Source organism: Zea mays, chromosome 7, assembly GCF_902167145.1.
Source record: "Zea mays cultivar B73 chromosome 7, Zm-B73-REFERENCE-NAM-5.0, whole genome shotgun sequence".
NCBI classification, from domain to species: domain Eukaryota; kingdom Viridiplantae; phylum Streptophyta; class Magnoliopsida; order Poales; family Poaceae; genus Zea; species Zea mays.
In genome coordinates this window covers 129,372,521-129,386,094 of record NC_050102.1, presented here as the reverse complement: position 1 = coordinate 129,386,094, position 13,574 = coordinate 129,372,521, and positions in this window count along the sequence as shown.

Here is a 13,574-nt window from a genome sequence, read left to right as displayed (position 1 = left end):
TGGGAAAAAGGGGTGGAAAAAGAAAAAGAAAAGAGAATTCCTCTTTCCTGGGCTGGGGACACGGCTTTTGGCCCACCCCGGGCGCGAGCGCGCGTGCTGAAGCGCTTTCGGCCCAGCGGCGGCCCAAGAGCGAGGGGGAGACGGCGCGGCTGCGAGGGTGACGGCATTGCTGTGGGCCCACTTGCCAGCGAGAGCGGGGGGGAAGAAACGGCGTCACGGCCAGACGGCGTGGCGAACCGGCCGAGCGTGGGAGAAGAGCCAGCCGCCGGGGAAGCTTGACGGCGGCTTGCCGCCGGTGGCCCGGTTCTCGGTCCAAGGGAGGGTGGTTTAGCACGAGCGGAGGCTGGTGATTCTAACGGTAGGCCCAATTTGGCCGGAGAGGGTTGGGAGGGGGCTGCCCACGGGGAGGGGGCGGAGTTCCGCGGCGGGGATCGCCGCCGGTGGGCTCTGGGTGGGGGACGGGGGCTGGAAAGTGGTGCTTCGGGTTCGTAGCCTTGTGAGGGAGCTGCTCGGCTCTCTTAATTTCTTGCGGGACCATCGGAGAAGGAGAGGGAGGAGGAGGAAGGGACTCACCGGAGAGGAGGACGACGCCGGCGCTTCGCGAATTGTGCTCGGGGAAGGGGAGGAGAGGGATGACCGAGGCTGGTGCGAGGAAGAAGGAGCTCGGGGCGAGCCTTTTATAGGCGCGCGAGGGAAGGGGGGGCGGTGGAGCTTCTTGGCTCCGGCGAGCTACACAGTGCCGCCATTAAAGCTGCACAGCGCCGCCGAGGGGACACCACGGCGGGGTGGTACCGGCGAGGACGCTGGTCAAGGGGAGGGGAGGACGGAGCGGTGCCAAACTTCCCTGTGCGGCGAGAAGACGGAGGGGAGGACGGAGGCGACGACTGGAGGTGACTTCGGTGAGGGGACGGCGGAAGGACGACGAAGCAACTGACCAGCGGGGCCACTCTGCCAGAGGGAGCGAGCGCGCGAGAGAGAGGGCGGCTGACGGGTGGGGATGCCTTGCCAGCGAGAGGGAGGCGGGGTGCGGAGCGGGCTGGCGCGCGCGCGGAGGCAGGCCGAAGATGGGCCGAGAGAGGAGGAGCGCGGGCGCGTGGGAAGGGGGGGCCGCGGGTTTGGGCCGGGATTCGGTCCAGCAGGGGGAGGGGAGGGTTTTTCTCTTTTTCTTTTTACTTTCTAATTCCCATTTCTCTTTTTGCATCTTTTTCTTTTGAACAATTTATTTTGTAGATAGTCTAGGTGTTAGAAAATAGAATCTAAGTGAGGTGCTTGTGATCAACCAAAGTGTATGCATATGATGAAAGAAAATCTAGGGGAGCTTTTGGAATTAGAGGATGAAAGGAGGAGAAAGGGTAGATTAGGGTTTCAAACCTGGGTTAGGATTTTTGGGATGCTACAAACCTACCCCACTTAAAGGAATCTCGCCCTCGAGATTCAGACGGGGCTCGAGAAAAGGTAAGGGTATTCCTTCCTCAGAGAGTCCTCACTTTCCCAGGTGGCTTCCTCTTCTCCATCTCTGCTCCACTGAACCATACAGAGTTTCACTTCTGAGTTGCGGGTCCTTCTGACTGCTGAGTCGAGAATCTTCACTGGCTTTTCCCGGTACTGGAGATCCTTTTGAATCTGAATTGCATCTGCCTCGATGCGGGTTTCTGGTACCTTTAGGCATTTGCGGAGTTGAGACACATGGAACACATTGTGAATATCTGACATGGATTCTGGTAGCTCAAGACGGTATGCCGCGGGTCCTATTCGGGAAATGACGGGGTAGGGACCGACGAAACGTGGTGCTAGTTTTCCTTTCATTTGGAACCTTTTGACACCACGCATCGGGGAGACCTTGAGATAAACGAAATCTCCTTCCTCAAATCTGAGTTCCCTTCGCCTATTGTCTGCGTAACTCTTCTGTCGACTCTGAGCTTCAAGTAACCTCCTGCGGATTAAAGCGACTTTCTCTTCCGCCTCTTTAACAAAGTCGGGTCCTTCTAGCGTCCTTTCCCCCACATTGGACCACATTAGGGGAGTCTGGCATTTTCTTCCGTACAGTGCTTCAAATGGTGACATCTTGATGCTGGCCTGATGGCTGTTGTTGTACGAGAATTCGGCGTACGGTAAACTGGACTCCCAATCTCTGTCGAAGGTTAATACGCAGGCTCTGAGTAAATCTTCGAGGACCTTGTTGACTCTTTCGGTTTGACCATCTGACTGGGGATGATAAGCGGTGCTAAAATCTAGCTTGGTGCCCATTGCTTGCTGAAGGCCCTTCCAAAATTTTGAAGTGAACTGCGTTCCTCTATCTGATACTATCTTCCGTGGAATGCCATGTAGCCTGACTATCTCTTTAAGGTATATTCAGGCAAGGGCTGCTCCTCCGAAAGTGGTCTTTACTGGAATGAAGTGGGCCACCTTGGTGAGACGATCGATTATTACCCATATGGAATCATTTCCTCTCTGTGATCTGGGCAGTCCGGTTACGAAATCCATGCCTATTTCTTCCCACTTCCATTCGGGTATTGGGAGGGGTTGAAGTAGGCCTGCAGGCTTCTGGTGTTCGGCCTTTGTTCGCTGACAGGTGTCACATCGGGCCACATACTGTGCTATTTCCTTCTTCATCCCTTTCCACCAATATCTGGCCTTGAGGTCTAGGTACATCTTGGTGGTCCCTGGGTGGATAGAGTAAGCTGAGTTGTGGGCTTCATCGAGCAGGGTTCCTCGTGCCTCTCCCACTGGCACACACAGGCGGTTCTTGAACCAGAGGACTCCTTGCTCGTCTGTCCTAAGGTCCGGAAGTTGCTCCTTGCGTGCTCTTCCCATAAGCCTGGCTGTCTCTGTGTCCAGGCGTTGAGCCTTGCATATGAGATCTTCTAGGTTTGGCTTGACTTCCAGGCCACCGTTGTCTCCCAGACATGCATTCAGCTGAGCTGATTCTTTCTTCCAATCTTCCAGAAAGTTTGTTCCTTTAACCCCGAAGGGTTTTCGGCTGAGGGCGTCTGCTACCACGTTGGCCTTTCCGGGGTGGTAGTGGATTGCGAGGTCATAATCTTTGATCAATTCGAGCCACCTTCTTTGACGGAGGTTGAGGTCCGGTTGCGTGAAGATGTACTTTAGACTCTTGTGATCAGTGAAGATGTGGCATTTGTTCCCGATCAGATAATGCCTCCATATTTTTAGGGCGTGCACTATGGCTGCCAATTCCAGATCGTGGGTAGGGTAGTTCTGCTCGTGCGGCTTGAGTAAGCGGGATGCATAAGCAATGACTTTCTCATTTTGCATTAAGACACACCCTAAGCCTTGCTTGGAAGCATCACAGAAGATGACAAAATCCTGGTGTATGTCTGGCAGAGTCAGAACTGGTGCGGTTGTAAGCTTCTCCTTGATGATTTGGAAACTTTCCTCACACTTGGGGGTCCACACAAACCTATTGTCCTTTTTGAGAAGTTCGGTCATGGGTTTTGCTATGCTGGAGAATCCCTTGATAAAGCGGCGGTAATACCCTGCCATTCCCAGAAAGCTTCGTACTTCACTGACGTTGGATGGTTGCTTCCAATTTGAAACAGCTTCTACCTTGGATGGGTCTACTTCTATCCCTTCTGCGGTCAAGATATGCCCCAGGAAAGCTATCTTCTCTAACCAGAACTCACACTTGCCGAGTTTAGCATAAAGTTGATGTGCTCTAAGTCTCCCGAGGACGATTCGAAGGTGATGCTCATGGTCCTTGCGACTCTTGGAATATATGAGGATGTCGTCGATAAAAACCACGACAAACTTATCCAATTCTTCCATAAATACCTTATTCATGAGGTTCATGAAAAAGGCGGGTGCGTTTGTTAGCCCAAATGGCATCACTGTGAATTCATATTGCCCGTATCTGGTGACGAATGCAGTTTTCTGAATGTCTGCCTCCTTAATCCTTAGTTGGTGATACCCTGACCTGAGGTCTATTTTGGAGAAGTATTTGGCTCCCTGTAGTTGGTCGAAGAGGTCATCGATTCGAGGGAGAGGGTACTTATTCTTGATTGTAACTTCGTTCAAGGATCGATAATCAATACACATCCTCATACTTCCATCCTTTTTGGTAACGAAAAGAACGGGTGCTCCCCAGGGAGACGAACTGGGACGGATGTACCCTTTTTCCTGTAGTTCTGAAATCTGAAGTTTTAATTCTGCCAATTCAGTGGGGGCCATGCGGTATGGTCTCTTTGCGATGGGCGCGGTGCCAGGAATGAGATCTATATAGAACTCCACTCCTCTTTCTGGTGGCATTCCGGGCAACTCTTCCGGAAATACATCCTCAAACTCTTTGATTACAGACATGCTCTCTACTGTTAGATTAAACATCATTGGATCGTTTGTGGGCGGTTGGGCTTGACAGGAAACTACCTTTCCTTGGTGATCTGTGAGGAGAACCGTCTTGCTTGCGCAGCTGATGATACCCTTGTGCTTGGCTAGCCAATCCATCCCTAGGATTACATCAATTCCTTGGGATGGCAAGATGGTTAAGTCTGCCAGGAACACTACCCCACTTAAGAGAATTCTGACTTGGGAGCACCTGAGCTTGCACAGGAGGTCTGATCCCGGGGTTCGGGTGACCAAAGGGATAGCTAGGGGTGTAGAGGGGATGCCATGCTCTTCCACAAACTTAGCGGCTATAAAAGAATGGGATGCTCCTGAATCAAAAAGCACAGTAGCGGGGGTAAATTCAACAAGGAACTCACCGAGCACTACTCCCGGGGCTTGCTGAGCTTCTTGAGCGTCGACGTGGTTGACCCGGGCTCTGCCCTGATACTGAGTCCTGCTCTGCTGGCTGTTTGAAGGAAGTGCCTTGGGGGTAGGTGCCGATGGAATCTTGGGGCCATTCACTGAGTTGGAGTAGGTTGGTCCAGATGCCTTCAACTGAGGGCAGTTGTTCTTGAAGTGACTGGGGTCTCCGCAGTGCCAACAGGCGTTTGCTGGCGGCTGGTTGCTTGCAACGGAGGGTGCCTGAAGGGCGCTCTGGCTCTGCTGACTGTAGCGTGATGGAGTGGGTCCAGGTGGTTTATTGAAGCTTGGTCCCCTGGGTGGAAGCCCAAAGGGTCGAGCTCTCTGGTGACGTTCCTGCTGTTGAGCTCGGAGGACCTGGAATTTCCTCTTGATGTGCCCTTTTTCTTCCTCTTTTGCCCTTTCCACTTGGATAGCTTTGTTGGAGAGGTGAGAGAAGTTGTGGAAGTCTTGGCTGGCGAGGATGGTCTTAAGCTCGGGTCTTAATCCTCTCAGAAAACGGGCCATTTTTCTGGCCTCGGTGCTGACATCCTCGGGCGCGTAGCGGGCCAGTTCTATGAACTTGTGCACATACTCACTGACTGTCCTTCCGCCTTGAGTTAACTCTCGGAATTCATCCTCCTTGAGTTGAACTATCCCCTGGGGTACGTGGTGTTCACGGAAAGCTGCTTCGAATTCTGCCCAGGTAGCATCTCTGACGGCCTCACTGAAAGTGTCCCACCATGCTAAAGCCATTCCTGAAAGCTGATGAGCTGCCAGTTGAACACGCTGATTCTAGGGACAAGCGATGGCTTCCAACTTCCTCTTGATCGTGCGAAGCCAGTCATCTGCATCGAGGGGATTGCTGGACCCCGCGAACGTGGGAGGCTTGAGTCTCAAAAATTCCCCCATCCTGTCCTGTGGCCTTCCACCGCCTGGGCGCTGGTTTTCCAGACTTCGAGTGAGGACTTCAATGAGTCGGGTTTGATTGGCCAGAACTTGGGCTAGATCTAATGGTAGTTTCGGAGGTGCGGGGAGGTGGGTCTCACCCCCTTCTCCGCCAACCTCTCCTTCAGCTCCTAGAGGAAGTCTTGCTCCAATCCCGGAGGCGGTAGGCGTGGTTCTATCCGAAGCCATCTGCCATGGGAAGAGAGTCACTATTATGCACATGCCATTTTTTTAACTAGTTATTTTATTCATTACATCAAGCAATTACATAACACAACACCCTGCTACTACAAGCCCATCACACACGAGTGCTATCTAGGGTACTCCCGAACTCCTTCTCTAAGGTGTCCCCAAATTCCTTGAGAAGGTCATCAAGGCTGGCCAGGGACATCTCTTCGGTGTCGGATGGGCTCCTAGGAGGGTTTTCTTCCTTCTGCTCAGTCTGACATCCTTGACTTTTGGTTTTCTTGCGGATTTTCCTTGCGGGGGCGAGCTTCTTCAGTTTCTTGTCATAGTCCAATTTTAGGGTGCGGTAGGCTTCACGGGTATTGGTCTCTTCGCCTTCAGCCATTGAGAGGCTCTCTTGAAGGGACGCCTTTTCTTCTGAAAGTTCCCTGACTTTTTGCTCCAGGCTTTCCACCCGGGAGGTTAGGGAGGTGCTGTGGAGGGCGAGGTCATCATATTGGTTGTCAAGGGTGTGAAGGTATCCGGCCATGTAGACAATGGTGGGATCATTCTCAATAGGATCTCCTCCTGATAGGGCCTGAAGTCTTTTCCTCCAGGTGGGGGTGTTCTTGTTGCTGGGTGGAAAGTAGCGAAGGGGGGTTTCAACGATCACTTTGTTGTAGTTCTGACACAGTTGTCGGAGGGCTTTTCGGGCAACATTTTGGCAAGTATCGTGGAAACGGTATCCGGTAACAGTGACTTGGAAGGAAGGATGGTTTGGATAGTTTCGGCTTTCTCCCAGGTAGACTGCCATAGAGCATTTCTCTATTCCGCCTTCGATATGCTCCCTACAGACGTATTCCGGCTTTTTGCGGATTCCCATGCGAAGCACGCAGCTTCGCAAGAGAAGCGGGAACCCTTCCACCTCTGAGCAGTAGGATGTCCTAATGGCCAGAGAGTCTTCCATCTAGAATAGGAAAAGAAGGGTCTTGTTAAAATCGGGGAAGAGAAGAGAAAACTTTTCTTGGGGTAAGATGTATTTTCTTTTTAGGGCAAGTTTTTAAGGTCAGGGCTGCGTCCTACGGCCAGTCCTATGGCTCCGATACCACCTGAAGCGCCCCGATCCTTTGGGACTCAAATGTGATGCAATTACTAGTCCCAGGAGGCTAGTAAACACATTCCTTACCTCAAATAGTACAGAGTTTAGATAAAAATTATTACAATACCAGGGTACAAGCTCGAGAGAGCCAAATTAAGAAACGCAGTAGGAAAATATACTAGCCCAAGCCACAGGCAGAACTGGGTGCAGACACAGCCCTCTTAATCAAGCATAGCAGAAAAGAAGTCCTCGGCTGCGGAAAAACATAAATAAATCTGGGTGAATACACTAGGTATTCCGCAAGCCCACCCCGCTCCCGTAGAGAGAAAGAGACCTATGATATACATGCTCAATTTGGTGGAGTTGTGGTCACTCATCGTCCATACCAGTGGACACGGACTATTCGAATAGGTTTTCAAACTCTGCGCAGAGGTGTACACTTTACCCACTAGCCCGGTTTCTGCGATCTCACCGTCGCGAGACCCGAATGCCGGATCTCTTTCCTTACTCGTACGTCCTAACCTTAACGGTTATCCGGAAGGAGTTAGGCCACCACCATGTCCAAACCGGACAAAACTTTCCCCCTCCTTATCCTCCCGGTGCTCCCCAGCCTTCTTAACCCTGGGGTTGGACCGCACGAGTTCGGATTGAGTGACTGCCCACACAGTCTCGAGTGGTTGTACAATAAAGGAGTACAGGTAGTGAAAATGACAAGCCGGTCCTTATATGAGGGGACAATCCTTCTGCTCACGCCTAAACCAGCTGAGCCAACACCTTAGGCCCTCCCCTAAACCAGGGAGTCCCTGATCAACCCACTCCCAGGGTGATGAGGGTGAGTACCCTTCATCGCAAAACTTTTCAAAAAGAGACTTTATTTGGAGAAACACATTGCCCTTCTTTCCAAACCACATTTCGTATCCAGAAAGTATATGTTAATGCGGGCCATCTCTCACTCACAATGCAATATTCCCCCATAGTTCCCGGCCTAGGCAGTGGTAGAGAGAATAGGTAGTTTATGCATCAAGGGAAGGATGGACTTGCCTTCGTTGAAGCTCTCCTGGCACAGAAGATCTACTTCCGGAAGTTCGGGCTCCGACCCTTCTTCCGGAGCTACGGGGTTCGGATCTGCGGTCCCCGCTTCTTCTAGGAAACAGGCAGTAAAACAATACATCAATAGTGGTTTATCAATCATAGTGTGTCATTTTCTAACAACATTATTTTATGCAACCTTGGAAATTCTTTTTGATAATTTTTGGTGCATAAAATATTGGGAAAACTATTTAAATGGGAAAAAGGGGTGGAAAAAGAAAAAGAAAAGAGAATTCCTCTTTCCTGGGCAGGGGACACGGCTTTTGGCCCACCCCGGGCGCGAGCGCGCGCGCTGAAGCGCTTTCGGCCCAGCGGCGGCCCAAGAGCGAGGGGGAGATGGCGCGGCTGCGAGGGTGACGGCATTGCTGTGGGCCCACTTGCCAGCGAGAGTGGGGGGGGGGGGAAGAAACGGCGTGGCGGCCAGACGGCGTGGCGAACCGACCGAGCGTGGGAGAAGAGCCGGCCGCCGGGGAAGCTTGACGGCGGCTTGCCGCCGGTGGCCCGGTTCTCGGTCCATGGGAGGGTGGTTTAGCACGGGCGGAGGCTGGTGATTCTAACGGTAGGCCCAATTTGGCCGGAGAGGGTTGGGTGGGGGCTGCCCACGGGGAGGGGGCGGAGTTCCACGGCGGGGATCGCCGCCGGTGGGCTCTGGGTGGGGGACGGGGGCTGGAAAGTGGTGCTTCGGGTTCGTGGCCTCGTGAGGGAGCTGCTCGGCTCTCTTAATTTCTTGCGGGACCATCGGAGAAGGAGAGGGAAGAGGAGGAAGGGACTCACCGGAGAGGAGGACGACGCCGGCGCTTTGCGAATTGTGCTCGGGGAAGGGGAGGAGAGGGATGACTGAGGCTGGTGCGAGGAAGAAGGAGCTCGGGGCGAGCCTTTTATAGGCGCGCGAGGGAAGGGGGGGTGGTGGAGCTTCTTGGCTCCGGCGAGCTACACAGTGCCGCCATTAAAGCTGCACAGCGCCGCCGAGGGGACACCACGGCGGGGCGGTACCGGCGAGGACGCTGGTCAAGGGGAGGGGAGGACGGAGCGGTGCCAAACTTCCCTATGCGGCGAGAAGACGGAGGGGAGGACGGAGGCGACGGCCGGAGGTGACTTCGGTGAGGGGACGACGGAAGGACGACGAAGCAACTGACCAGCGGGGCCACTCTGCCAGAGGGAGCGAGCGCGCGAGAGAGAGGGCGGCTGACGGGTGGGGATGCCTTGCCAGCGAGAGGGAGGCGGGGTGCGGAGCGGGCTGGCGCGCGCGCGGAGGCAGGCCGAAGATGGGCCGAGAGAGGAGGAGCGCGGGCGCGTGGGAAGGGGGGCCGCGGGTTTGGGCCGGGATTCGGTCCAGCAGGGGGAGGGGAGGGTTTTTCTCTTTTTCTTTTTACTTTCTAATTCCCATTTCTCTTTTTGCATCTTTTTCTTTTGAACAATTTATTTTGTAGATAGTCTAGGTGTTAGAAAATAGAATCTAAGTGAGGTGCTTGTGATCAACCAAAGTGTATGCATATGATGAAAGAAAATCTAGGGGAGCTTTTGGAATTAGAGGATGAAAGAAGGAGAAAGGGTAGATTAGGGTTTCAAACCTGGGTTAGGATTTTTGGGATGCTACACCGTATCTCCGATGAATTGTAACGTCTAAGTGACGGGTAAAACGCTCTTGGGAAGATAAGGAATTCAGATACCGAATTTGTCAAGTGATCAGGTGCACCTGCAGGGTTGTCTGAGGTCCGTTGGACAAGGACAATTGTAGGTGGGCCTAACGACTTGGGAGGTTCCGTCACAATATACATATCCTAATAGAATAAATACCCATCCGGTAACGGGTACCTATTGCCATCTCTACATCCTCCCTTGTTTGTCTCGGTACGTAGAAGGGAAAGGACAAGGATGGGCGCTTTGTTGCTAAACTATAAAATACATGTGTCCCTTTAATCCTAAATTGTGATTCTATTTTTAAGTCAAATCTTCTTGAATTTAACTAAATCTATATAACAAAAATAATAACATTTATGTTATCAAATTAGTACCAATAGATTCTCCACTAGTTATATTTTCATAGTATACCAATTTGATGTCTAAGTTGTTATAATTCTCTCTATATTTCTTTTGTCAAACCTAAGATACTTTAAATCTTAAAATAAATAAAAATTACATAATTAACGGGGGAAGTATATTTTAGTGCTCTTTTCTATATGTACACATATCTCAGTCCGTAGTTCAAGCTATCTTCTAGGTGAACTTGCACACCTTACATACATCTTTGGTTGTTCTTCTGCCTTATTGGCTTCTAACCAACACTACGAGAACAGACTTCTTTGCCGTGTCGCAGATACTCAGCAGAGGCTTTGCCGAATGTAGCACTCGGCAAAGAGGACTCGACGAACTGTTTATCGGCAATGGCTTCTTTGCCGAGTAATTTATATCGGGCACTCAACAAAGAAAAGTCACACTGACTGTGCCAAGTGACGGTGATAGAGCCTTTGTCAAGTGCCAGGCCAGCAAGCACTCGGCAAAGGGAGCTCTAGTGGGCCCCCATGCCAGTTTCGGTGCCGAGTGTGCGGGCCAACACTCGACAAAAAAAGAGTCTTGGCTGAGTGCCAGCCACACACTCGGCACAGAGCCTGCTGAGTGTGCGTCTAGCACTCGATAAATTAAAGGTTTCTTCTTTGCTGAGTGTAACGACCATAACACTCGTCAAAGCAGCTTTATCGATTTCTAGGTGTCCTTTCTTGGTCGAGTGCTATGGTCATTGCACTCGGTAAGAGAGCTCTTTACCAAGTGTCACACTTGGCAATGTGACCAAAGACTCCTTTTTTATTTGTTTTTGTTATTCAATCCACACAAACAAAAGATATATATCTTTGACATCTCATATACATCACATATAACATTGTAACAATCTCATACATCATAGATACCACATATCTCACAAACCCTAAACCCTTCGGGCTTCGGCAATACCCTCCGCAAAGAACTCCAACACGTGAAATAGAGCGAAGGATCACCGCATCATCGATCCGACCACCCACCATCGGTGAGGCTTTGTAGGGGAGTCAGGGAACCCCGCCCGATTCTTGGGAGCAGTTCGCTGCATCAGCTGGAGGGGTGGTCGTCTGGGCTGCTGGAATTGCTCATCGGAGTAAATCTATCGTTGTGGATCCACGGTGGTATGGTATGTGGGCGGTATCGTCTGAGCCTTAAATCGCCGGTGAGGATCTACACCATAGTTCGGTTCTACCCCCTCTTTGTGTAGCATTCGTTGGCGCCTAAAAACACGTCACCCTACAACAGGAATCGCTCACCGGAGTTGATCACCACCACGAATCTGTACTTCCTCGTGGACAGGGCTCCTGCACACTCGATTCACGGTAATAACTCCCTAAGGGCTTATTCGGTTTGAAGGGGTTTAAGGGGGATTGGAGGGGATTCAATCCCCTTCTATATAAATTTGTATAGAAAGGGATTGAATCCCCTCCATTCCCCCTCAATCTACCTCTAACCGAACAGGGCCTAATACGGTTCACCATGTTTTGCTAGTAGTGTAGATCGTGTTAATATCTGATTTAGAGCTCCAGGGCATGGGATGTGCGTTCGCCGGCGATGGTCACCACCACGCGGGCTCGTCGCGCTGCTGCGTTTCGGCTGGGAGGATGGCTGATGCCCGATAACCGTTGATGTGTGATCAAGTAGCCCAGATTAGATGCCAAATACCCATTCACTATTTTTAACCAGAAACATCGATCCATTCGTGTGCGGCTGTGATTAGAATGTAGCATACCCCTTCGCTATTTAAGGTATGCACCATTGGATTATGATCGAGCCGCTCTAATTTGACCGCAGCATGGTTGGTTGTGGGGCATCGATTCAAGATCTGATGGCTAGTAGTGAGTACTAAAAGAGGATTTAATTTGGACCCTAGATTGAAGATCATATGGTTGGCGTGAGCAGATAAACCTTCACTATGGTCATTTTCTTAAAAGGGACTCTGGTCTTCTCTAGATTACAACCCACAGTCCCAGGTTATCCAAAATATGCAAATTAAATATGGAAAATTGATTTATAATACATAAAAATCCAAAAACTTAAAATCATAACTTCTTCGTTTTAACTTCGAATTTAGTGGTTCTTAAACCTACGAATTTGTAGCGACGCGTAGAATAGTATTACATAGTTTGTTTCTTTATTTGGTGTAATGTTATTTTTATCATTATTTGCCTGACTGTTTGTACTACTGCAATTAGACGACCGAGTGTACGTGGATCTAAAGATCAACATACTTGAAGATTCTGAGCAGTAGGTTATCGCAAGTGAAAGGCAAGTTGTGTCCTTGGTCACATTGTTTGACCTAACAATATTATGATTATGTTCTCACCATGCAAGCAATGTTAGGTTAAATTGATGGGACCTAACAGGTTACCTAGTTTTGTTTACCCTACATAATGTAGACATCACTCCCATACAAACAATGCATGGTCCGACAACATAAGCACATCCACAACAACTAAATCTCCAGGTTCATTCTAACCTAGTTAATTATGTTTTAGAGCTTACACTTGGTGTCATAAATGTTTTGATGATTAGGAACCTTGGAGAGGACCAGCAAGGACTTGGGAAAGACTAAGATGTCAAGGAGGAGAAGCTAGGATGTCCACAATAAGAGAAAGCCAAGTCCGACTCAAATTTGTCTCCACCTCGGAGTCGAGGACCAGTCTGCAGTAAAACGGACGCCCAGGATGCATCCGAACTCTGATTTAGTTGGGATTTATATTGATGGAAATCTAAGGAGATAAGCTTTCCAACCCAATTGGAATCGATGTAAAATTCTTCTGGAGTCAATAGGAATCGTTAAAAGACGTCAGCGTTCAGATTTTGTTTTGGTGTTGCGACACCGTCTGTTGGCCCGTGTATCGTGTTGGAGCACATTAGGGGTACCTCTAGGGGTTGTACATGCCCCTAACCTCTAATTTATCAGTAGCCTCCGCCACATTAGAGTTTGGGTTATGATATCTATCATCGAACAATATTGTCATTCATTGGTTTGTGAGAGCCCAACCCGTGATCAACACAATTTTGGTTGTGTTCTTCCTGTTCTTGCTTGTGTTCTTGATTGCACTTGCAGGGATAAGTGTTCTTGGCAAGGTCACTCATGTGTCATAGGTGATAACTAATGGAGTAGTGGTGTAGTGATTATGATGATTCGTTCTCTCAAAGCCTTAGATCATCAATGTTAAGATCTTCACCCAATCAAGTTATCCTACCACATGGAAGCCCATGAGGTATAATCCTACATTTAGTTTTGTTCTATTCATCATATAGCCCATAAAAATGCGCAAGTGGAGCTCTGCTCTCGACTCCTCTCGGACGCTCCCCGCCGTCTCCACTATCGAGCTTCCGGCCGAAATGCCATGGGCCTCGTACCCTCCGGTACACGGTGGCAGCCGTGACACAAACGCGGTTGTCACGGTCTCACAAGACTCTCGCCCCACTCGGTACAATTACAATGGCTCACGCAAGAGCCGAGGGGTTGGGTGGTTTATCTAAACTCACT